This window comes from Eufriesea mexicana, unplaced genomic scaffold (genome assembly GCF_001483705.2).
Source record: "Eufriesea mexicana isolate 0111107269 unplaced genomic scaffold, ASM148370v2 scaffold76, whole genome shotgun sequence".
Taxonomy (NCBI): Eukaryota; Metazoa; Arthropoda; class Insecta; order Hymenoptera; family Apidae; genus Eufriesea; species Eufriesea mexicana.
The window spans coordinates 2,315,196-2,326,535 of NW_016908289.1; positions in this window are offsets into that span (position 1 = coordinate 2,315,196).

Sequence of the window (11,340 nt, forward strand, 5' to 3'; positions counted from 1 at the left end):
AAGAGCGTAATATTTAATGTCGCCATTTCGCAGTTCGGAAGGCATTTTTCCTCTCCCTCTTTCTTGTTCAGGTTAGATTTTTAATTCTCCCGCTGTATTCGAAGCTAGTTGAAGCAATTCTTCTAGTTTTACGAATGATTGTAGAAATTTGTTATCGGTGAAATTGAAATTGAAATAAAATTTTTACACGTCTGCGCGTATTTTTGATTTTGAGTATTCGCGATCAACGATAATTCGTGTAGAAAGAAATAGAAGCTTAGATCATTTTGAAAATTTGAATTCCGATTCGAATTGTTAAAAATTAGATGTTGCTTTTGTAAATGGTTTTGGTTATTTATCATATTTCGATATGTTATAATTCGGATTTTGAGTTTGTACATATTATGAATAAGATAGTGTCAGGAAGACATATTCCCGAAGAGTTTATGCGAAGAAAATGAGGAAACTAGGTTGTTCGAATAAGCGAACATAATGGAAACTTGATCTTTTTATACTGTCCTCGTGTTTCGGGGCAATAACGCGTATATTAGTAGCAGAATAGGAGCGTAACAATGTAAGCGAAGAAAATATGATACATGTATAACGTAAAGGGTAATGCCAACAAGACGAAATACTCTATTATATGAAATTTTCTTTACTCCTTACTTTCTATATTAACAACTTGAAAAGAAAATAATGGACACTTTATTATTCACACGGATGCAGGAGAATGGTAGCAAGATGTTAGAGTAATTCATTTAACTGTCATGCGGTTTCACAAATGTCATAAATACCACGTAACCTTTGAAAGCTTTGTTCTTAACCTCAAAAGTAACCGCAGTCTTAATTCCTATAGTACATTCCATTTGCTGAAAATCTCGTATATATATTATATTCTGAAATTTTCGAAACATTTTGATAACCTCAAAATAAAAGAATAATAGTATATATAAGCCAGAATCATACAAATTACCATAAAATGCGAGGAAATACAATTTCTTATAAACAAGAACGGTATGAAACGTTACATTTTTTATATTATCTTGATTACCATCGATTAGCTAATTTGATAAGTAGGGTTAATCTTGAAATGCAGATTTCTCACTCGATTTTGCATTCATCTCGGTTCGACTCTGATGAAGCCATGGTGAAATCTATACTGGAAAGCAGAAATCTAGCGGAACGATGAGGCGAGTAAACAAAAATATCAACGCGGTTAAAAATGTAAATATCGGCGTCGGGAAGGGTTACGGGTCGCGGGATTTTTATCTAAAATGAAATTACAGGGTGGAAGTGCTGGCTGCGTGAATACATTGTAGTCGCAACACTGCGACGGCGTTGGCGCACCCTCGCTCAATTTGAGTTTTATTTATATCCTCCTGGGGATAAAATGGGCATTGCTATCGCCGCGGCCGTCAATTGTACTCTGTCATCCCTCGTTTCGGCTTTAGTCCACGGCTCCTGTCGCGTGGAAACGCGCCTCGACGCAAACAAGTGTCTCCATAAGTGATCATCGTCCCCTTTAAATTGCAACCATCTCGCGTTCGTTCGCGTTTAATCGACGACCGTCGAGAGTCGCGGTGACTGGCGCTAGTGTCGCCCTTGCTCAGACGGCAATTGGGGGAGTACGCGTTGGTTAGTTTTGTAATGAATGTGTTTATGTCGCGAACATGTAATGGAATAATAGAATATTATTAATTTTCCCTATCTATCGTCATACAACACATATCGGTCATTATTATTCCATATATAATTTAATAATAATGGACACACGAATTAAATACCTTCTGCTGGATAATAACTTTCAATATAATACCTTGCGTTATAAAATTGTTTTGTTCTATTCGTGAATCAAACTAATCAATACTGCTCTCTGAATCTTCTCAAATTTTGAATGACCGATGCTCAAATTTTGATATCCAAAGTAAAGTGATATCTTTCGTATTGATTGATGAACGGCTCGTGTTACAGGAGTGACGAAGCTTCTGGAAATATTCGCGATTACTCTTTATCGCTGTAATAAAACTAGAACAAACTAGGGTTTATTCGTCGATAACGGCACAAGTGGACCGAGATAAATCGAGCAGAGTTTCTACCGATCCTGCGAGACAGCTTCATCCCCATCTCTCTCTGAAAAATTTACATTTATCCTACGAGAATCTAGGTTCATTTCTTTCTACGGTTTCCTTGTTTTCCCTCTCGGAAGTTCCTGTCAGGCGCACACGCATTAAAGCGCGAGGCGTCCGTCTGATTAACCACGAGATTGGAACCGTCGAGAGTGTTTAGAATGCTCAAGAGTGCAAATTATCAGCAGCATTGCAGTCGAAAGGAGGCGAAATATTCGTGAAGCTATCGCGAAATAAAACGTGTTTATCCGAGGGAGTAAAAATTAACATAAAAATCGGTGTTCGAAAAAGCAGAGACCGGTACCTCTAATAGCCAACGAGATAATTACTCGTGTAACGTAAAACAATTTAAGTAAATCAGATAGATTTATTATCCGTTCAATTTGCTCGAGGTGAATCGATGTATGCGAATAAATCGAATTGAAACACGGGATGGGATTTTTCCAATCTACAAGATAGATATCGGAATACGTTTTAAATAGACAAATATTTATATGCTTTCGATCCATATCAAATTTGTACGATATGAGCTTCATACGTGTACATAGAGGGAGAAGGATAAAAGTAAAAATTGCTCCACAGACTTTAAATACATCCGGAGAACGAAATTAATATTAAATGATTATTAACACTGCACTGGCGCCATCTATACGTTGAATATTAAATTACATCGAATTAATCATATTTATAAAACATTTTCTAAATCGTGTTATTTAAAAAATTGTACATCTTCCATTCATTTGATTAACTGTTTAATTTATTTTGAAATTTTATGTATATACAAATTCAATTCGAACTGAATAGAAAAAAGGAAAGAAGTTGAATTATTTCACTTATTAGAAACGAGCTCTAAAATACGTTATCCATAAACGACAATGGTACCTTCAGACACAGCACGATACTGAATTCCAGGAAGGCCGTTTCCACGACAACGCCCAATTAACGTTTCCAAAGAAACTGTGGTGAACGTTCATATAGGTTACCAACCAGCCGCGACAATCGGGGATCTCTCAGCCGTCGAATAAAGTGGTAAATATAACAGACTCGCTGCAACTTTCTCCGTCTAACCTACGATTCGCGATCGGGAGCGCACGGCGGCCAGGTGGCACCACCAGTGTTGGAAAACGCGCGAGCCCGCCTCTAAAGCGCCTCTCGCGATGTTTTTTCGCCCGGTTTCAGCGCGCTGTTTCGAACGCCGGAATATCTTCGCTGATAGAATTCGCGCTGATGAATGAAAATTGTTCGTCCCGACCGTATTGAATTACCCGCCGCGACCAGAGATCGATCTACGAGATTAACAGTTCGGATTAAAACAACAACCGACGTCCGATGGAAAATAAAAAAGAGAGGTAATGAAAAAAATGAAAGAAAAAAGGAAAAAATTGGGAGAGCTGGAAAAAAATAACGCTTTGACGGATACGATTTATACAGCGGCGAAACGAAATATTTAACGATTATATCGCTCCGGACGGAGCGTATTGTTCGCGCGTCGATTGCGCGCCGCACCCAACGAACTCGATAGGCGGCTATATTATGCGCTTGATGGGATTCCGCTTCTCCTATAAAAGTCATCCTCCCCCGGGGGTAAATATAAACCACTTTCCCTGTGAAAACAATGCCGCGGGGCAAGAAAAAAGGAGTGCCGTGTATTTTTATCGTCGTCGCGACTTCGTCGCTCGCTCCGCGTTCGCTGCGCGACAATTGAAGTATTTAAAATGCATTAACGTTATTTGCTCGCAATCGAAATATTTTTGCAATCGAACCTTGTTTGTCACTTATCTCTATCCGTATTGAAAATTATCGATATGCGGCAATCGAGTTAGGTTAGACTAGGTTTGCCAGTGAACTTGGCGATTGTGACTCCGATTTGAGGTTATGTTACGTTTACTTTAACGATTGAGAGTTTTATTTTTGCTTAAGTTATGTTTATTGGCGATTAAGATTCTGCTTTTAGGTTAGGTTTCACGTCAGCGGATAAAAGAGTGTTCCGCATTTTAAAATGGGAAGAAAATATGGTGTATAGTTGATATACAGAGTGTTTGATTTTGAATCTGTGAATAAATATTACTCGATTAAATCCCTCGTAAGTGAACGCATGGGGAACACACAAATCTTGCACACTCGAATCCTCTGTAATACGATGATCATTAGAGAACGTTATGTATTGTAGAACTGATTCTCTAGAAGTGATCGTACATAGTAACGCTTCTTGTGATACTATGATCTGATATCCTGGTTACCAGAATATTTGCAATTTGACCAGTTTCGCGAAACCGCATACGGGTGCATAAATCCACTCTATCTTCGCGAATTTACGTGATCTGCAGATAACTCTGTAGCTCGTCATTTTAGGATTCACCCTTGAACTATCACTAAACTTGAATTCCATCCGAAATACTTGCCTCCTATTACAAAATGCGAACGTACCTATCATTCCGCGTTCCATGTTACCTGCGCATGCTATGCATAGCAGACCATCCTTCACTTACAACTCCAATAATTAATCCGCACGTAACCTCTTTGATTTTAAAATTCTCAACGCATCTTTTTCACCTGGAATTTTCCTGACCATTTTCCCACGCGTCCCTTGCAAAATGCAGCGCAATGTGCAGAGGGTATCACAAAACACAGCTCGGTGGTTGCACGTGCCAAGTGACAGCTAATTATAAATCGATCGTTTTCTACTGATCGACAGGCGGCAGTCTAAGTAACGAACTCCGTCTCTGATTCAAGGGGTAGGGGTGACGAGCAGGCTGGAACAGGCACGGTTTAATGCGTAAAACTGCATTTAACTCGATTCCCGGTAAAATGGGTTGGTGCTAATAAGATTCATGCAGAACAAAAGCGGCCGTGTAAAACAAGTTACGTGACGCAAATGCGCGATTCGCCGGCAGCTGGCGCGACGAGCGGGCGCTAGCTGCAATTTATCCACGGCTCTGCGCGGAATTCGCTGCCGTATGTAATGCACACCGTTCGACTATGAAAGGTAATTCAATGTATCAGCTCCTCCGCCTGCAATTTCGATTCCATTCTTCGTTTCCGTTTTTACAGAATATCTCTCTGCCAAGATAATCGCGATGTAGCAATTACGCGTCTAATTATTATTTACTAATACGAAAGTACCCTAGCGTCTGGAACATGGAGAAAATTTTGCAAGGACTAGAAAACTTGTAGGGACCAATGTCGTGTTTTTAAATTTTATATATGAAATCTTGCTCGCAAAACCAAATCTCGTTGATTTGCTTCTTCCTGTCGCCATAATGTCGCCGCCATTTTTAATAAGCAAATGAAATTGAACGTGAAAGGAGAAGATGTAAATTACGCTTAATCTGTTTCTATATTATTAAGGAGCTACTTAATCTTTCCGTATATTACAGTAGTATCCAAAATCTACAGTGTGTTCTGTCATTTTGTTGCATATCGAATTTAGGGTGCATTCTGTTACTCGTTTTATGTATACCGATAGCATCAGCAGTCTCGATCGAAGTGTACACACAACCTGAAACTGTAAAGATGGAAATTGAAAATTCTTCGCGTGACCCTGTCAATCGAGACACCCGGTACTGTTTTTCTCTGTTCGCCGCGCGTGCGTCGTTCGACGTTATTTGAAGGGCGGTGAACGTATTAAAACGATATCGTCGCGTTAACCGGCCCGTTAAATCGTATAATCGTTTGTCTCTGACGCTAATTCACCGGTTGCTCGCGACTGCATTAACGAATCGGATCATTTACGCGGGCGTTGTTTAAACGACTCCTCGTTCGACTCATTACATTAATGATATTTTATTCCGATGCAACGTGGCCCATTCGGCTCCGTTCAATGTAGAAACAGCTCGTGCTTTATTTCGTCAACCAGTGGGGATTTTTGGGACACCGTGGGGCCCGGCGAACTTTCGAGGAACAGTGCAGCAAGTTGAACGTTAATTGCACGCTGCTAATCTGATTAATTCGATTATGTAATTGAAAAGCTGCTGCTCAAAATTGTAACGAGCTGTTACGTTAGCGTTGACGATCTAAATAGGTAACAAATAAAATTTGAAATTAACGTAAACCAGGTTACGTTAAATTCATGGTCACTGGAATGCTTACAAATTACTTCTTCTGTGTCCGTTTTTACATTGCTGTTCCTGTTTCGGAAAACGTACAACTACTTCTGACTCCAAAACAAGTGTTAATCTTGAAAAATGCAATTATAGAAATATAATTATATATAGTCGTTTGTCTTCGTTATACTATTACGATTATTATCATTCGTGTGCAATACGTTTACCTGTTCATGCTAGATCGATAATTCTATTGTTAACACATTTCATGTTATTCTTTTGCATTCTTGCATGTCTTCTTTAACACTTTCCACAAAGAACCCCCCACCCCCCAAGAAAAAGAGCGAAGAGCAGGATAAAATAGAAACGAAAGAAAATCGCGCACCATGTTCCCAAAGGCGATAACACCGCAGCGCCCCTAGCGGCGGTTGGCCCTAAGGAACGAAGAAGCGACGACACCTACTTCCGACTCGTTCCGCCACGACGATAACGGAGAAGATCGGTACGACATTGGCGAGCGTGGGGTCGAAATAACCGCGGCTGATTATCATTCGCTTATCGTTTTCATAATTAACATATCAGGAAGAAGTTTCGCGTCAGAGAGAGGGAGAGGGAAGGAGATAAATGGGGACGCGACGCGAGGCAGAGGAGAGCGTACAGAAGTAATCTGGATGGGGGCCAGAAGCTAATTCCCGCAGTTTGAGTTGATGAAGAGAACGGGACCATTTCGCTGCGAAGCTAGTTAAAGTTCAGCCACTTCTATTTCCGGTTTTGCTCTTAATAGCAGACGCTAGGCTCGAGCGTGTACGCACGCGGATCCGTCCGTGAACGTGAACACGGCCTGCATCCACGCCGTGGATGGATATTTCGATCTGTCACTTGGATAAGAGGTTTCTGGTAAATTGAATGACCGTTGGTGATGCGAATCTAGCGAATGGGGACTGGATAGCCGGATTCTGGGGTTTGGGTTAGGTTTGAAGAGGTTTGAGAAAGTTTGAAGAGGTCGGAGGTGAACGATTCTTTGCATCGTTCAAGGAGAGATATAAGATTAGAAGAAGAGCTCCAAAAATTGAGTACCTCGAGATGAAATTTACGAAATTGAAGTCTGTATTTCAAGGTCTGCTGAGAATTCGAAGAGGAAACGAGAACAATTTTTGGCGACTATGTTAAACAAACCTTGCCTGGCCTGTAGCAACATTTTACTGGAGATATACCAATTTTTAGGTTATGTGAACTCCATACAGCACTGTACGTGATGGACAAATTCGAATCATCGAGTGCTAATAATTTATTCTCCTTTTTGTTTCAATCTGTTCTTGCTGTTGGCCGATCGGTAAAGTACTCGACAACGAAATTTGCTTTCCAAACTTTATTCTTCCGCCACAATTACCACCGTTCCCCCTCATCGATCAATGAGAGACACGAAACAGGAGTCTGCTTCCTTTTGGAATTTTCCAGGAATATCACAGACAAGCATCTCCATGAATAGTTACAAGCTATTTCATCCTGTGGCTGATGGATCCCGTATCAGGTTAGAATCAATTATTTCGAGGCACAAATGTCTAGACTGGTATCGATCCGTCTCGAGCCTGGAACGATACGTCAGCAGATCCTGTACTAATAAACATTCATTAGTCGCCAAACCGATAGGATCCTGAGGATATTGGCAACGAGCATGGCTGCCAGAGGGGCGCGAAACGAGGAGACGTTTGTTGACACAGAAGGGAAAGTCCGTTCTCTTTCGGAATGGCCGCCCGTGATATATGATGCGAAACGGAACGTTTCAATTAACTCTTCCACATGTACACCACGTACGTTCTGCCCTGGAAAATCATTTATATGAATTTTTTCCAACTGCATTCCAGAAAGTGATAATTCATCCAATCAGGGAATCTGATTAGATGATAATTTTATTGATTAGAAACAAATTTGCATGTTGAAAAATTAACTTAATGTAATGCATTGATGTAGTAAAATGAAACGATAAAATTTTTGGAGGATGTAGGAAATTTGCAGAAAAATGTCAGTAGTTAAAATATATTATTTTGAAAGGAAATAAAGTAGAATTTAATTATCACATATCGGTTTTAAGGAATTTGTTCTTTAGAAAGGTTAGAACCTTGTTGCTTTGATCTCCTATACAAGTTTTCTTGGAAAAACGAATGAAAGAAGATCCCTCTTTGGTAACTGGGAGTTTTACCTTTGGTCCCTGTCATGTTAACTAGATACATTTCAAACAGGTTTCAACCGCTATTTTATTAGGGGCCAGAGCTATTCACGGTGGCCAGAAGAGTGCGACACAAGCGTACCGCGAGTCCTGCTGGTTAAATCGAGATACACGGTTGATCTTATTGCAAACGGGCTTTGCAGAAGCCTCGATTCCTCTGTGAACGGTTGGAGATTACTGGTTGTCAGTTTCTGTTGGGCTGTGGGATCAGAGGTGGAAAGGAATCGGCACGATGCTTCTCTGTGGATTAATACAGAATGTGCACAGGCTTGGCGGAGCTAAATAATGGGAGAAAGGGACCTTGTTTAGCGTGAGTTTGAACTTAATGTCGGATATTGATGGAGATGATTCCACGAAAATGATTCAAAGAACAGAAGAATGGACGAAATACAAGGGAGAAAAGAAAAAAAACGGTTGCAATCCTTTGTAAAGCTGTCTCGCTGAAGCTAACCTCAATCTCTTGTCTGACAATATCGAATCATTCCCGTAGCAATGGTTACTGTTTAAATTGTATTAACGGAATCCCCATTTCCAATTCTTTATACCACCGAAATTTATTTTGCACATAAAATTAATTTTAGTTCGTTTGAAGGAACTATTCCACATCTGATTGGATATTTCTTAAAATGTCAAAAAAAATTGTTTTATACTTTTATAGCTACTCAATACTCAACTCAACATCCCCTAGTTTCCAAAGTGATCAAGCAAACATTTTCGTATAAAAAGTTCACAACAATATGTATGTATATTTTCAGACTCCCCTATTAATTAAAATGCCGAATAGACAACCTCTTCTCGAGTAATTTCCTGAGAAAGCCTAATTCAATATCGATAGCCTTAATATCGATGAAAAATTGATCTTATTTCATGCCGTTTCCCATGCATATGCAGGACGAGCCTCCAATTTGTAGCAATCGGTGCTGCTCTTAGAGAATAGAGCTTTCCTTTGTTTTTAATGATATTTATTTCATCCCACTCTTATGACTTTCTTATGACACTTTTGAATTAATTCCTTGGCATCCCTTTTTATATCTATGCGCACAATGCACTCATGCAACACACTGTCCAGCAGTGCCTCTTCAAAAATTCCACGTGCTAGCCTAAACATCCTCATCAATCGCGCTAACAATCACTCGGTCCACTGGGAAATATATTTCAAATTAAATGAAGAAAGGAAAAGAGGAAGAAAGTAACGACACCGAGAAATCTTTCTAAAAGCTAACTCGGGTAGTCAGTCTCGAAACGTCGAAACATCTTAAACATCCTGTGAAAAAAGTCAACTACCTTTCCACGACTCCCGGGCAACATCGGAAACTTGCAGGAATGAGAACACAGGCAAGCCCTTGAACCGTTCGCTGTGAACCAATGCAACAACTTCCGCTGCAGGAAACGCTGCTAATAGCCCGCGAAGCGCGAGAAACGCAGTCCCGACGGCATTTACGTTCGCCGCTAATTGCACCGCAGCTCGCCAGTCCGCGGCTTCGGGCGACCCGTTCCCAACTATATTAATCCATCCGCCATTCAGCCACGAGAGAGAAGGACGAGAAGGGTGGAGGTTCGAAGGGACAAGAAGCTTCCATTGGAAGCAACGATCACCGATTAACCACACCGGCAGCGGTCGTCAGACAATATCCACGGCTCTTCACGTAGTACTCTGTTAACGATCATAACGCATCATGCAAACCTATAAGGGGTAAAGCGGCGATCAGGATGCCTGGGCACGCACCCCCTTGGATTACCTTCGTCGTCCCACGGCCGTTGTTCCATTGGGCGGTCGGTTTTCGTTGCACGATGCACCACGATGGTTTACCCATCGTCGCCGCCATTGCCGACCCTCTACTGCCCCTCCGCTACCCCTGCCCGCACCCCTTCAAATCCCGCAATCGAGTGGCAGACTATCGGGAATCGCCCTAGATCGCCATTATCATTAATCAAGCCGGTGTTTACGGAGTCTTAAGCGACGCTGTTTGCCCCGCGAACGCATCAGGCGAGCACGCACACTAGCGCCACGCGTTTTACGAGCGGTCTGTCGGAATGAAGAACGACGAGATCACGTGGGCGCGCGCTGCGGCGAAAGATGGCGACGCGGAAATGGATATACGGGGCCGCTTCGAGAAATGTTTCGGGTTTATGCGGTTGATATCCGAGATGGGAGATTTCGCGATCTTGGATCCGTGAAGATTGGTTTTGAAGGAGTATCGGGGAATTGGTCTTTCAGCTTGGAATGGAGGTCGAAGTTCTTTCATCGCGGTTTCATTGGGAGAATGAAATGTAGTCGGACCTACTCGAGTTTTATGAGCATCGCGATACTAACAATATAAATTTAATAAATAATTTTTCACCCGAGTATAATATAACAAGTATTGTAGTAATATAAAAATAATAGTAATGATAGTAATCCTAAAAATCCTTGGGTTAGGTCCTTGATTCCATATTTCTTTATTCAGAATTTAATATGTATGTTACCCTCTGCAACAGAACTCACATGGCCCTAATAAATATTTTTTAAATTTGATTCCACGTTATCTTCGATAGAACCCATGTAGCCCTGGGCTTCCTTACTAGCACACACTGCACTGCTATGTGTAACAAAGGACAGTCGTCGATCATAAACGTTCAGCTCATTTAACATCATTCGAACTTGCAAAGAAACATAAGTGCTAGTTATATTTAGTTGTAAATTTATTCTCCTTATTTATAAATAGCTCTATATAACGTTTAGCATTTTTACCGTCATCGGGAATGTTGGGAATGCATTCATATAATAGTCAGTGTTTACAAACAGTTAGGTTAAGGTCACGCATTGAAAACAGAGCATGAATACGAATTATGGAACATAAATTTTCAAGCAACTTCGCAACCACGTCAAATAGGAGTTACACTTATACGAACCTTTTAATTGAGTCTTGCAATTAGGTCCACGTGTTTTAAAACATTCTGTACACACGCAAGGTCTCCCCGAGGA